We start from the raw sequence: 15,370 nt of genomic DNA, 5'->3' as shown, positions 1-15,370 counted from the left end.
GTTCCCAACCTTTTCTCTCTGCATATTTCCCAAATCGATCACCTCAAATCAAGCAAAAATCATCAATGATGTAACTGGATTTGAACTCTGGCGGTCGGGTCGAATATGGAGACATAAGCGCTAACCATCGAATCAACTTGCTATTCACTGATTGGGGGCAATCACCATCTCAAAAAAAAGAAAAAAACATATCTCTTCTCCTCTCTTGCGGACATGCGCCAATTTGCACCTGCTCGTTTTCACGCCTGTGCACTCGCCACTTGCCCAAGCCACGCCCATTTTGCTATTCAATGGCAAAATGTGCATCTTCCATGATTCGCCTTAATAACTCTTTTGCAAAATGTGTGCAAAATACGTAATTATGATACGACCTCATGTTCTCGTAGCCAACACAACATGCAGTAGGTGTTGAGATGATGAGCACAATTCCCTGCATATAAAAAATAGCCTGAACCTCCTGCGCCCCCATAGCTGCCAGTTCCCTGCGCGATAGGATGCAGAGCAGCTAGAGCATGTGGCTGGAGCATGAGCAGCCGAATTCACCTCGCATCTCCCCCCTCGCTTAGACGTTTGTCTGCAAACTTCGACACCTCCCATTCAGCTTCCAAACGGATCTCGCGTGATTCTATCGTTTTTCCGATTTTCCCTAGCCGGGTACCCCCTATTACCTTGATCGAAGCTTATTAACCGGAATATTTTGAAAATTCGGTGCGGTGCTGCATTTTTGTAAAGCAAAAATTGGCGTCCAACCCCCCCGCGTTCCAATAGACAGAATTGGTGGCTGTGCATCCTGCTTGCTTAGGCTCGAGAACCTGCAGCGGCTCAGCTGCATGGACACACCTACGTTCGTGAGAGAGAGAGAGAGAGAGAGAGAGAGAGAGAGAGAGAGAGAGAGAGAGAGAGAGAGAGAGAGAGAGAGAGAGAGCTTGCTGACAAGCAGTCTGAAATTGAACATCACGTCCCCTATTGGCATCCGCATTGCAGCGCAAAAAAGACCAGCACGCAACCCTTATTGCTTCTTCCAAGTTCCATGTATTCGTCAATGACACACACAATTTCACAAAGAGTAGATCTCTTGGCGCCGCATCCACACACACACACACACACACACACACACACACACACACACACACACACACACACACACACACACACACACACAGAGAGAGAGAGAGAGAGAGAGAGAGAGAGAGAGAGAGAGAGAGAGAGAGAGAGAGAGAGAGAGAGAGCACTCGTATCCTGGGGTGTGTGTGTGTATTGGGATACCTGCACGTGACATAGAGAGAGAGAGAGAGAGAGAGAGAGAGAGAGAGAGAGAGAGAGAGAGAGAGAGAGAGAGAGAGCACTCGTATCCTGGGGTGTGTGTGTGTATTGGGATACCTGCACGTGACATAGAGAGAGAGAGAGAGAGAGAGAGAGAGAGAGAGAGAGAGAGAGAGGGAGATAAATATGTCCACATGGCACGTCTGCAGAAAATTCCCTTTAGATTTTTCAAAATTCCCGAAGTACCCCTGATTGTGAGAGAAACCTCTTCAGATTTTGTAGCTCTTCAGAAGAAGAGTGCCTGTGTATCATACAAGATACCAAAGTAAAATTTGAGTCTGTTATGTAGGCTTTGGAGATCAATTGCTTCATTAGTTTTTAGACATAATTGTCTTTTTTTAAGGTAATTTGTGACAAATTACGTGCTAAGCACTCAAAAACAGATTTTAATTGTCAAATAAGAATAAAGATTAGAAAATCTTGAAGAATCCAACCAAAATAGAAACAATGGTATTTTGGGAATTTTTGAAATTTGAGGGGTATTTGGATGATTTTTCCTAAAAACCAATACTTGCTCCCCTCTCTCCTACTCCTCGCACGATAAATGGCACTCCTTGCCTTACTTGGGTTGCCTCCCATCGTGCTCCAACTCCCCCTGCCATCTGCCTTGTTGCTCGTGCTTTTCGCGCATACATCACTCCATTACCTACACCTCCAATCAACACGAATCAACGGCCTAAGCTAGTCAACCATGCGCACAAGGTTACAATCATCAAGGCCATGTGCACAAGGTTAGCTCGGGACTTGCCTTAGTGACTCAGCACATCCCTCCCCACCTAGGCATTTCAATTAACCCCCCTTTACTTTTGATTCAAATTTGAGCACTCCCCCCACCAACTTAACTTATCAAAATCAATATTTTAAAAAAATTTCCCTTTCCTTTTTCCTTTCTCTTAGCCCAAGGGATCTTTCAAGATTCCTATTAAAAAGACATGCGTACAAACCTACTCTAATCATTGGAGCTTTTCGGTATTCTCTAGTAACTTTTTTTCTTTAAGGCCCATCTAGAGGTTAATGCAATATCATTTTTTTCACTCTACCTTTCGAATTTTTTTGAGGAAAAGTAGGGAGGTGGAAAAGTGGTGAGGTGGCATGGGCTCCCCCCCCCCCCCCCCCCTTTCCACTTGCCAAGTTATAATGAATGGTAATAACAATGCGCCATAAGTTCATTTAATTTTGAGGTTTTATTTTGACCCATTTTCAGCTTAAAATTTTTTCCGATCGATATGTGTCACACAGAGAGAGAGAGAGAGAGAGAGAGAGAGAGAGAGAGAGAGAGAGAGATTTCATTATTGTCCTTGGAGGTCAAATATCACCTATGGGACCAAAGATAAATGTGATGTACTGATGTACTATGCGTGGGGCTAATAAGTGACTCTTGATGCTCAAGGATTGTGGCGATGAGATTCTGGCAATGGAGAGCCCACACTATGGCTAAGAGAGGCAAGAATGTAGGTCTAGATCATGGTTGAAAATGTGAAAGAAGTAAGTTTGGATGTGAGCAAAAGATAAGCACTCCACTAGTGTGTGGCACATAGACTCTTGACCTTGCAACGAACCTAATGAGCATACTCTATGGAACTCTTCTCCATTGCCCCACTGCCCCATCTCGTAGCAAAGGGAGTGGAAGCTAAGCTGAATGGCCCCAATGGGATATGATCAAGCATACAAGGGTGAGTACGGTGTTCTCTTTTAGCAAAGAGAGAAATTTTTAACATCATGGGAACATTATCAAGAGAGCTCATAGAGATCTATGCAATGGGTTGAGATCCTTACATGCACCACAATTGTCTGAGGTGCCAACAACCACACTTGTTAAAGAGTTTCCTGCCACATATGATGCCAATAATGCTAAGGATGTTCTGCCATGCCATCCAAGTACGAGATCAAGGAAGTCTAAGCCTGTGTCATCTCTGATTAGTAGATTGCATATGCTTTTATCATATTTTCTTTGATTACGTACCTTGAACATCAATATCCGGCACATCAAGTTAATACTTTCATCACTCATCCTGTCCATTTTCTAATAAGTGCAATTAATTTGTTTTGGTTTGTTGTGACTTTTGGGGTGTTTTTGGTTGAAGTGACTTTGCAAGCATGGGTTCCATTAGGGCCAAAAACGCCTAGAAAAGGGGGTTTTTGTTAATAAAAAAAGAATAGTCCAATGGTCATTTGACATGTATACAAAAGTATTTAGTGCTTTGAGCGATTAAGCCCATTAAAATTGAAGCTCAAATTACTGAAGTCTGATCTTTGGTTCTATTTTATATTTCACAAATCATTGTCAAAAGTACGAAATCTCTATTTGAAGGTTCCACTAGGAAAAGTTTGGACTCAAATTTGATCCTTGTAGCGTTAGAGAGAGAATGCAACACGACCAATGGATAACGGGCTGCCGTAACGGTAGCTCGGATTTTCCTTGTTTTTATCTCAATAATTTTTAGTTGCATAAAAAACTTTAACACTAATATACGTTGTGATTTGCTCGAATCTTTCTTGTCAAGACCGAATATAGCACAAATGTACCATAACTCACACTCAATGCACTTGTGCATACTTTTTTGATAGGAGAGACTTCATAATATTCTCGCTCATTCTCATTCATTTGTACTCAACCAACTATTTTGCTTGCATTTGATTGTATTGTGTTTTCGTTCAGAAACGCTCCCCCTCTCACATCTGTGCTGTGCATCTTGCCATAGACGAATCACTAATGGAGAACAAAAGGCCTCGATAACCATCCACAAGTATTAAGCCTGTCAAAATTTTTAACAGCTTCGGTTTGGACAACGGTCGATGGCTTTTCACCACTATTAGAGTTGGAAGATGAGTTCTCCTATAGACCAGGAAGAGAAAGCGCATAGGACAAGGTGAAAAACTTTCGCTTGTCACAAATGAGAAAAACAGTCAAAGAGGTTCTCATTGAACACGCATATATGCACTCAGAGTTGCGTCTACGAAGAACGTCGACATGATTTTCAACAAACCGACCAAATTGTAAGTTTTCTTACATCCACAATAGATTTTACTCTTCACTCGTATATTGTGTGTTTAACCTGCCAGTTGTTGCAGATATTTATCCTTCTGACAAAGAAGACTGGTAGCCAGTGGATTGCATTATTGGCATTTTTGATGCATTCCATGTAATTGTGGGGGAGCTACTCTATAACACTAGCGCTAGAAGAGCCTTGGCTGAAAGGGGGGTTTTCTTCTTCGACCACTTTTATAATGCTATTTTGCGCTTGGCTTCGGCACTCTAGAATATCTCCAGGTTCCTTCAAAGGATAGTCCAGAGTGGCCAGTCCCTTCATCTGAAACCTCTGAGTGTTTCAGACTAAAGCTCTATCAGAAAATGCAAAAGTGCTTAAGACAAAATATTGCTAGTCGATTGGTACGTGTTTCAATCTTCATGCCCATGCATGTGCTCATCGATTTTTTCCATGATGAAGAGATTAGGAAGACTCAAACTATGCTACTCTGCAAGACAAAGAAATGCCTCGATTTTTTGGATGAATCTTGGGATGTCCATGATTCTAATGGCATCTTATGCAAGGTAAATAAGAATTTTATTGTGTGTAAGTGTATGATAGCTTCTCAAAATTACATAGCTTCCTTCCACTACATGGCATCGAGTGAATGATAATCTGGTAGCTTTGGACCAAGATTTAACTGATGACCTGAACAATCCTTTGAGAATGCTTGAGGTATGGTGTGGACCTGATCTGCTAACTGTTCTTAGCATTCGAGACAATGTGACACTACAACAAGTGCACGAGGATTTAGAGAACGAGGTTGACCTCAGCCTGCCTCCAAAATTTCTTTTCCAGTGCAACATGCAAAAGGTAGTATGTTTTGTATGTAAACATTAATGTTGTGTTAGTTATTTCCCTATTGGTTATCATCACAAAATATTGGTCTAATCTAATTGTTTGAGTAACTCTCGTACAGGTGCCTCAGAGAAAAGAGAAGAAGAAATTGTATGCAGAGATAAAGGATGATCGACTGTTTCTAGTGCAATGCAACTCTTGACTGAAAAAGGCGGCTTACACAGTATATCACATTGCTCTGAACTGCAAATATCAAAGAAAGCTGCTGACAGCAAGCTTGCAATCTATATTCATGCGAAAATGAATTGTTAAGAAATTTCTCGTAATAAATAAAGTCTGAGAACAATTATCTTTTCAAAATTGACTCAAGTTGTCTTTATATTGGGTTTAAGAATGTACACTGTAATGTCCAATTGAACCTATCGATTAGTAGCTCACATTTACAATTGAGGGGAGCTCTCTCGAGCTTGATTATCATGACTAGAATGTAAAGGCTCAGGAGACGATCTGGGGGTTGGGTGAGGGGTTTGGGGTTGAGAAAAAGATTGTGCAGTGGCCTCGTCTTCCTCGGTAAAATCGGGTATCACAAAAAGACTAGAGGTTGAGTGGCCAGAAACACGAGGGGAGGCAGGTCCAGGCGCTTGGTCTGTCGTTGGTTGAGGCACTACTTCATACCTCCGAGGTGGAGGCCGAGGTTGTGATCGTGCGGTGACACGACAAAGCATCGGCGGCTACTAGAGGACGTGTCTCCACAAGATTGATTATATTCTCGATCATCATCGTCCTGAATGCCTCCACATGGACGTTTGAATAATCTATTAGGTTCCTTGCCTGTAAATGAATTCCCTAGATTTTATATGTAATTCAAATAAATCATGTGTGCAAGGATTACAAAAATGAAACATTGCACTTACACTTCTATGCTCCTTAGCATAAATGCGTTCCGGAAGAAGATCTGTATTTGCAAGAACTCTCCATCCACAAGAATGCCCATCATCTTGTTTTGGTACCTTGCAACTCAAAGTCAACATATCTTCCCAAACACTGTCTTGGATCAATGCTTCCCATGCAACAACAAGTTTCTCAACAGACCTGTAAGACATAGCATATGGTGACCACACGTTGCATCGAAATCGCAAAATCAAGAAACAAGTAACTACGTACCTTCAGACATTCCCATGAAAACCATGCGCAGAATTTGCAAGGTAGCAACGCTTGCGCTCAATGTTTAGTCCAACAAGGCTCCAATGTGGACTGATTGCACAAAACAAGGAATTGGTTTTCTATTCATAGTATACAAAATATTGAAGAATAACGAGATGAAAAACACTTAATTTTTGTTGTAAGCCAAAGTAAAGCTTTTGCCGTGCCCATGTTGACTCGTTGAAACCAATCAACAACTTCTATCAGGGAAGTGGACTTCGAGGTAAGCACAACTGACAACTGTGAGTCCAAAACGGCTACCTCGGATTGTTGAGTCCATGAAAATTTGGAAACAAGCATGCTACAAATTGAGAAAATTAATTGATGAGGATCTCTAATAAGACAAAATCAAATAAATACTTTTGCAAAAATAATATAACATACCAGAGACCAAAATTTGTAATTTGGTCCGTAAGCTCCCTCTCACTATTTTAAAAACTAGCTATCTTGTGAGGGCTGAAATGAAAATACAAATTTTGGCCCCAGACCAAAAGTGCTACGTCAAAATTTGGTCCGAGAAAACCTAGGGCCTCAGTGTTAGCTTGGTCAATTGCTGCTAACATCTCCCATTTATTTGACTCGGCTGAAGGCGCTTCCACAAGCAGCTCTTGGATTCTCTCCACATTCAAACGTGTGACGCTCACATCGTACACCTTCACTTTGGTGACTAGAGGGATTGTCAAAATGTTGTCCATTCTCTTATGAGATAGATGGATTGGTGCAAGTGTCTTTTCGTACCTGAAGCGTAGAAGCCTAAGAGAATTGATATCCCACGACATCATTGTCACTCTATGAGCATGAGCTGTGAGGACATAGCTATCTTGGAACAACTCGATCAGAAAGTCCTCGGCTGCCTCGTGGAGGCAACCCATTGCAATTCTGGCCCACCAAAAATCCAAATTTGTGCTCTACAAATCTGGCAAACTACTCTTTGGAAGGGTAACTTAGGAATATCCAGAGAGATATGCCTCTAGAGTTTGTGCAGCTCAAACAGAACGCTTCGGTCCTGCTTGTACCTCCAACTACGCCTTGTTGTCCAAAGATTAGATAGGGTTTTGCATGCAACTCTCGAGGATGAAGGTCGGTTGTCTTGCAGGTAAACCTTCCTTGCGGTCTGCTTCGTGCAAGCCATGGAAACAAGTGTTTTCCCTGGAAAGCATTGTGGAGAAGAATAAGAAGAAGATTGAGCAATGAGAAGGTTAGGTCGCAAAAGCTGACTCTTAAGAGGTGAGGATAGAGGTCAAACAAGAGTGGGATGTACGAAAATAGAAACGTTATATAAGCACCAATGACATCATCATCATTACTAAACGTGGGATATGCATGTGGCAGTGGCCATAATTAATTGAGTCGCTCGTCATCATTGGGAATAGTGCATCACCACATGAAGGACACGTGGCATACTACATGTTGACTATATGGTTGCCGCAACACAACGCGATATGGGATGGGCCTTGATCAACCAAACCCCCTCCTCGCGTTGTGTAATGACAAGGAAAAATGTTGCAGTACAACGCGAGAAGAGGGAGTGTACCGCAACCAGACCTCCTTATCGCATTTGGCTTCAATAGTGGGAGCAGGAATTCAAGCCTTTTTTCAATCGTGCCTTCTCATTGCAAGAGTTTTTGGCTTCTGCGTCACATTTCCTTAAACATACGAGCAACAGATGATCAGGGGCACATTTGAGTTTGAGGGTTATCGATATGTTCATATGAAGGATATCAGTTCTGATCGTTTAAAGAAAGATATTTTCTACAGGAGAAGTCTCAAGTTGCCATTGTAGTCTTGCAAGAATGACATCAGATGTCCCATACATAATCAAAAGTGTCGAGTTGCAGAATAATATGTTGGGTTCATACTCTTTTTGAATGTTAATCTGTACGATCACCGGGACACAGCAGAGGAGGCTGAGAGCAGTCACCATTCGATCACTAGTGAGTGACGAGTTGGTGCAACCACCAAGTGGTGCTTTGTGTGTTTCAAAAGGTGTTCAGCTGCCAGAGGGATCTTTGTCAAAAAATGTGCTCCCTACCATCCCCATCGGTGATCATCATTATGTAATTCTTAGTGACATCATGGAACCGTTTGACTTGAGAGAGGACTAATACCTTGCTATAGTTGCTAAAAATCTACAAGAGGATGACAATATAATTGACCCTGCCAATGACAAGTACTCACTCATGGATGCTCATGTAACAGCAGGTGAGTTTATCAAACCAACAGAGGTACTTGCAATGATATACAAAGATGCAGCCGCATGTGCTGTGATGCTTCCATCGGAGTTGGAGTTCAAGGCGGTACAAAAAAGGATTCGAATCATAGAGATGGAAAGAATTGCTCCATCAACGACATTGATGCCTTCCTCATCCTCTGCAAATGAGAGTACAATTGACTTATGGAATTCTGCATTACTCAAAGAAGATGAAAATAAGAAGGTATACTACTGTGTGAATATTTTTTTCCTTCCCCGTATGAGAGTTTCATGTGTATATACCAACAATTGGCTTATATTTCTCATAGCTCGTAGTCTATGATGATAAGTTCATTCCTCGTCCCCGTGGACGAGGTAAAGGAGACTTGAGAAAGAATTCCTTCCTTTGTCAATACTTGGAGAATTTGACGCTCCAAACTTCCTCTGCTTCCATTCCAGCTTCTCCGAGGACAAGGCTGAATTCCCTCTTTTTGTACTGAAGACACTCTCAAGATATCTAGGAGACGCGGCCATCAGATGGAATGCAGACAAGGTGATGCTGCTAGACAAGCAAGCAATGGTCTCAATTTTTGGTGTAGGGCCTGGCATGTATGGACTTCACAGTCGCTACTTTTTGTCACATGCTGCGTATGGTCTAGCTTGTGGAATCACATACCCACTCTAGTTTTGCCACAATATGCAAAACATGATCTGCTGAAATAGAAGCAGCCAATCATTCAACTTATAGAAGAGGCTCCGCAGGTTGAGGCATCTGAGGAGATCCAATTGCTCGACCACAACGTGCTTGTGACGGATGCTGATGATAAAACGCGTCATTCAAAGAGACCAAGGCAGGAGGAAGAGGGTCCTTCATATAAGGGCAAGAGGCCAGAATCTTTTGTATCATTTCCAAATGACTAGAAATAAATAGAATGTATTTTTTTTTGCATCGAAGTTAGATTGATTATGTAAGAGTGTCTTGCAATGTATTTTTCTTGTTGCAACCATCATTCACATGATGAAAAGTTGAAATGATAGAGTATCAATGTCTTGCCGCATTTTTAATTTTGTTGCAACCATCATTCACAATATGAAGAGCTGAAATTACATCGATTCTTCTAAATAAATTAAGTTTGGTGTTTGGATCTTGCTATGGCTGAGAGTTATGGCATAACTTGCAACGGTGTTGTCCAAACCCTTCCCATGCGCTATTTTTGTAGCCGCCAATCCGCATGTTGTCTAGCTGCAGACCATAACTCCCATATCTACTTTCTTCGTTGTTTTTTTGCTAATCTCATCGCATGGCCATTGACTTTGTTTGACTTGTTCCTTGCGATGTAACATGTGCTTTAGTTTCTGTTACCATATACATGTGGTAGTGATGTGTGTGAACACACTAGGACTGTCGGGGCATTTTTTCCCTCTTTAGGAGGTTTTTTCCCCCGTGCATTGTATATACGCCCATCACTCTAGGGCTATCTATTTTTCCATTGCACACTAAGTAACACACTCTCTATTGTGTGCCTTGAGCTTCCTTTGTCTTCTCCAAGCTGTGTGTGTTTCTCTGCAACCCTAATTCCAACAATTGGTATTTAGAGCAGGTCACGTCCTCCCGAGCTTAGTCGCCAGCTGCTCCGGCACACGCCTGCTCACTTTCTCCGATTTCAGAGAGCTTTGGAAAGCGTTCGTAGGTTGACAAATATTTTGGGAAATCTCGTAGAGCACGGTCTGCTCAGAATTTTGATTTGGACTCATTTCGGCCTCTGTTTCCACTACAGGCAGTACTGCACAGGCAATTTCGTCATTTTGTGCAGAATTTTTGTCAGTGCCGTTTTCAGCATAACAGGTGCCTTATAGTCTTCTATGGTTTGTGCTATATAGCACAGGTTGTTCCCACTCCATTTCTCCTATTTTTGGGCAGTTTTCACATCAGGTGCAGCTTTTACCATGGCTGACAACAACAACACAGATGTGTTCAAGATGTTTGCTGTTGAGGAGAGGTTGGATGGGGACAAATACCCTATGTGGGCTTATATGATGCAACATGTTCTTGTGTCAAAGGGTGTCTAACATTGTGCAGGGCATTGATGTACATTCTGGTTCTCAGGATGTAGACGATGTTGAGGATGTTGCAGGTCTTGCTGTAAGGATTGCAGCTGTTAGAGTTGTTTTGCCTACAACAGAACAAGCTCGTTGGGATGTTAAGAATGCGCAGGCTTATGCATTGATTGCATTGTCTGTGAAGCGCACCATTGTTCCTCACATCCGTTCAACAAAATCTGCAAAACAGGCTTGGGATATTCTAGCAGGTCTTTATGCAAGCCGCAATGAGGCTAAAATTGCTTTGCTGCGTAAAGAGCTGGAGTCGAAGATTATGCATGAGGAAGATGATATGGACACTTTCCTTGCTAGTGTCAAGGATATCAATGGGAAACTTATTTCTACAGGTGAAGTTATTTCAGAGAGTTCCCTTGTGCAGACTGTTCTTGATGCCTTACCAAATTCTTACCAGACTTTTGCTAGTACTTGGAGACTTATGGCCCAAGGAAATCTAGAAGTTGTCAAGTTTGATGCATTATGCACATTGCTGTTGCAAGAGTCACTTTCCATAAAAAACAGGACTAGAAAGCGTGTAGTTGAACAGGCTTTTATTGCTTCTCAAAGAAAGGGTGGTAACAGCAATGCAACCACTTCTTATGGTTCTACTACGAGTGGCAAAAATTCTGTTCCTAATGCTTCTGCTGGCAGCAATTCGTTTGGAAATTTTGGTGATAAGGGAAAAAGGAAAATGCGTTGCCATTATTGTAAAGCCAATGATCACTTGATCAAGTCGTGTCCTAAGTTGAAGGCCAAAGAGGCTAAGACTCAGAAAGAGGGTGGTTCCACTACAAATGCAGCCATTGTTGAGTCTTCTGTGAAAGGAGACTGTGTTGCTGATGTTGATGCAGAATGGGCTTTTAGCGCAGAGTGCACTTACAATCTTGTTGTCCATGATGCATGCTTATCAGTTGTTGTAGATTCAAGGGCTATTTCAAATGAAAAACTTTGGCATGCACGTTTTGGTCATCTGAATTTTGCTAGTTTGCTGCGTTTGCAGAAATCTAATATGGTTGCTTCTTTGCCGCCTCTTGAAGCACCTGTCAAACATGTTTGTGAAGGCTGTATTTTGGGTAAGATGCAGCGTTCTAAATTTCCAAAGGATGGTTCAGTTCGGGCCACACATGCAATCAGAATATGATGCACTTATAGAAAATGACACATGGACTTTATGTGATTTTCCTCCTGGAAAAAAGGCCATTGGTACGAAGTGGGTTTACAAGTTGAAACGCAGGCCGGATGGTGAGATCGATCGCCATAAGGCTCGACTTGTTGCAAAAGGTTATGCACAACAAAAAGGCATAGATTATGAAGAGAATTTTTCTCCCACTTGTCGTATGAATACTGTACATTTTCTATGTGCATTGGCAGCTCATTTTGGTTGGGATGTACATCAATCAGACATTGTTACTGCTTTCTTGAATGGTGACATATTTGAGGAAGTTTATGTAACGCAGCCTTGCGGTTTTGTCATAAAAGGACAAGAGGACAAAGTGTGCAGATGTAAGAAGGCTTTGTATAGGTTGAAGCAATCTCCTTGTGCTTGGTATGAGAAAGCTGACACTCATTTGGTTAAAGGAGGCTTTCGTAATAGTCCAACAGAAAGCACATTGTATGTAAAGCGTGAGGGTGATGTACTTCTCATTGTGGCTCTTTATGTAGATGATTTGCTGATCATTGGACCAAATGAGAGACATATTGCTGAATTTAAGGCTGATTTGAATGCTACTTTCAAGATGAAAGATTTGGGGCTGTTGCATCATTACTTGGGTATACAGTTTAAGCAGTGTGATGGTGGTATTGCCTTGTGTCAGAAAAGTTACATAGAGACATTGCTATGTAAGTTTGGACTTGAGGATTGCAAACCTATTTCCACTCCCATGGAAACAGGTTTGAATTTGAGTCTACATGATGCTGGCGATCTTGCTGATGTTACTCTTTACCAAACTGCTATTGGGTGCCTCATTTATGTATGCAACACGAGGCCCGATATTCAGTTTGCAGTCTCACAGGTCAGCAGATTTATGCATAGCCCAGGTTCTAAGCATTGGCAGGCTGTCAAGAGGATTTTTCGCTACCTTAGTGGAACTTTACATCTTGGCTTGTTTTATCCCAAGGGGGGATCATTGCCGCCAGACTTACATGTTTTTTCGGACTCAGATTGGGCTGGTTGTTTTGACACGCGAGTGTCCACAAGTGGTTTTTGTTTCATTCTTGGCAGTTCATGTATATCATGGTTGAGAAAGAAGCAACCTATTGTGGCCACTTTGAGTTGTGAGGCTGAGTACAGGGCAGTCTTCACAGCTACGGTTGAGTGTGTATGGCTCAGACACCTTATGGCTGATTTGGGTGTTGGAGATGACACTGTCAACACTATCTACACTGACAGTCAGAGCGCATTGGCAGTTGCGAGGAACCCAGTTTCTCATGCTCGCACAAAGCACATTGAGGTGCATTACCACTATGTCAGGGAGAGGCTCTTAGCAGGAGAGATCAACTTGTCTTATGTGCCAACACAGGACAACCTTGCAGATCGTTTCACAAAGGCATTGTCTCATGAGAAGCTTGAAGCTTTCCGCAAAGCTTTGGGCTTACTCCCCTTTGTGGACTGATCTTGTCCTCAAGGCATGGCACTTCCCTTTACTCATGTGCCAACTCTCGTTCACCGCATCACTCCAAGGGGGATTTGTTACCATATACATGTGGTAGTGATGTGTGTGAACACACTAGGACCGTCAGGGCATTTTTTCCCTCTTTAAGAGGTTTTTCCTCCTGTGCATTGTATATACGCCCATCACTCTAGGGCTATCTATTTTTCCATTGCACACTAAGTAACACACTCTCTATTGTGTGCCTTGAGCTTCCTTCGTCTTCTCCAAGCTGTGTGTGTTTCTCTGCAACCCTACCAACAGTTTCCAATACGTCCATTGGTGTAGCACCTCCATGTCGAGTGTGACTAAAATAACCAGTACGAGCTTGGTGGTGAGTTTTTTCCATGCCCTATGTAGACCAAACACCCAAGTTGCCATATTGCCTTGTAAACAAAGGCATGTGATTACAGATAATGTGTTGCACACAAAGCATGTAGACATTATAAGGATGAGTATTCGCAAACCAAGGCATGTGATTACAGATAATGTGTTGCACACAAAGCATGTAGACATTATAAGGATGAGTATTCATAATTCAAAAGATTATCATGTCATCAAACCAATTACAGTACCATGTAGTGAGTAATATCTTGATTTGTCCACGCACTTATGAATGTCTTGTGGCAAGTCTCCACGGCTTCTTGGAATTTTGTATAATAGCCATCAGTCCATGAGTTCTATTTGCAAAACTTGAATATTGTGTCCAAGGTTTTCCATACTTTGCTTTGCGAGTCCTTGCTGCACCATTGTTTGCATGGTCAACTAGAGCATGGTGCAAATCGTAATGCTTGTCTTTCTTGTGCACTTTGGCTTTTGCATTATCGTCCAATTGTGGGAATTGAAAGGAAGAGTCGGGATTTCACACCACCAATGAACAACTTCTTTGGAACATCCCGGCCATTTTTCGATCTCTTCTCATCCTGCTCTATCTTAACATGTCCTCCGTGCAAACCCATTTCTGAGAAGGCTGTCTCTAAGCTTGAGATTGCCCTTTGCTTTGCAGAGAGAGATCGAGTGGTCCAAGCAAAGTAGATGTAGAGAAACATTAGTTTTTCTATTATCCTACAAAGTGCATGCATTGTGCATATGTGTACTCTAGATAGTGGGATATCCAAAATGGGTCGAAAGTTAGGGTTGCACAGATGCCTATCCGGAGCTCTTCTCCAAAATGGTTTGTCAAGGATGTGAACCCCTTCCATGCAATACGCAAGGGCTTTTGCTTGTTTCTCTTTTGGAAACTTTGTACATGCATTTCAAGGTTTTTAGTTCTCCAGCCATGTGCCTCTCTATTTGTAGGATACCATGCCCTCCACATCCAATTTCTTTCCATTTCTTTGTTTGCTTATTGTTTTTGGTATGTTTGTTTGATGAAAACCTCAATTCAATATATCAAAGTTCTCAGTGGGCACCTGAAAGGATAATTTTGAACTTATTATAATGCACATTCAAAAGCATTTAATTGAAACATAACGATAAATTATCTTAAACATAATTTCTATGCACCTTGAACGTCGCAAGAAGGAAAATGTTGTGCTCATATTGCACACTAAAGTTTCGAGGATTATTTTCTCCAATGCTTGCATCCAGAGAGGGATTTCTAATCACCGAGCAAAAAAAATTGAGCGAAGATAAATCCTAGCAAATTGATACAAGATCAATAATGGTGAAATAAAAAAAATATGCCATGTACATTACTTTCACTACCACAAATCTGACACTTAATTAACAAAAAATGAGATTTTAGAACCATTATAAAAATTGAATACTCGAGACACAAGCAAGCAATGTCATCATACTCGAAACATATATAATTCAATTCCATGTGGCATACCTAGCCTCCTCTCAAAAATAGCCCACCAAAAATTTGGCACATAGATATTTCAATAAAGGCAACACACAACTTTGTAAGACTACGATGCTATCCAAGAACCTCCTAAAACATGAAACAACTCCACTTTTGTAAGCAAGCAAAAACAAGTGCCTAAAGCAAGCAAGAACAAGTGTTCTCTCTCTCTCTCTCTCTCTCTCTCTCTCTCTCTCATAGCTTCGTAGTGCAACACCCTTGAGTGGCCCTCCCT

This window comes from Adiantum capillus-veneris, chromosome 16 (assembly GCF_014529385.1).
Source record: "Adiantum capillus-veneris isolate H3 chromosome 16, ASM1452938v2, whole genome shotgun sequence".
Lineage (NCBI taxonomy): Eukaryota > Viridiplantae > Streptophyta > Polypodiopsida > Polypodiales > Pteridaceae > Adiantum > Adiantum capillus-veneris.
This window is presented reverse-complemented; position numbering follows the sequence as displayed.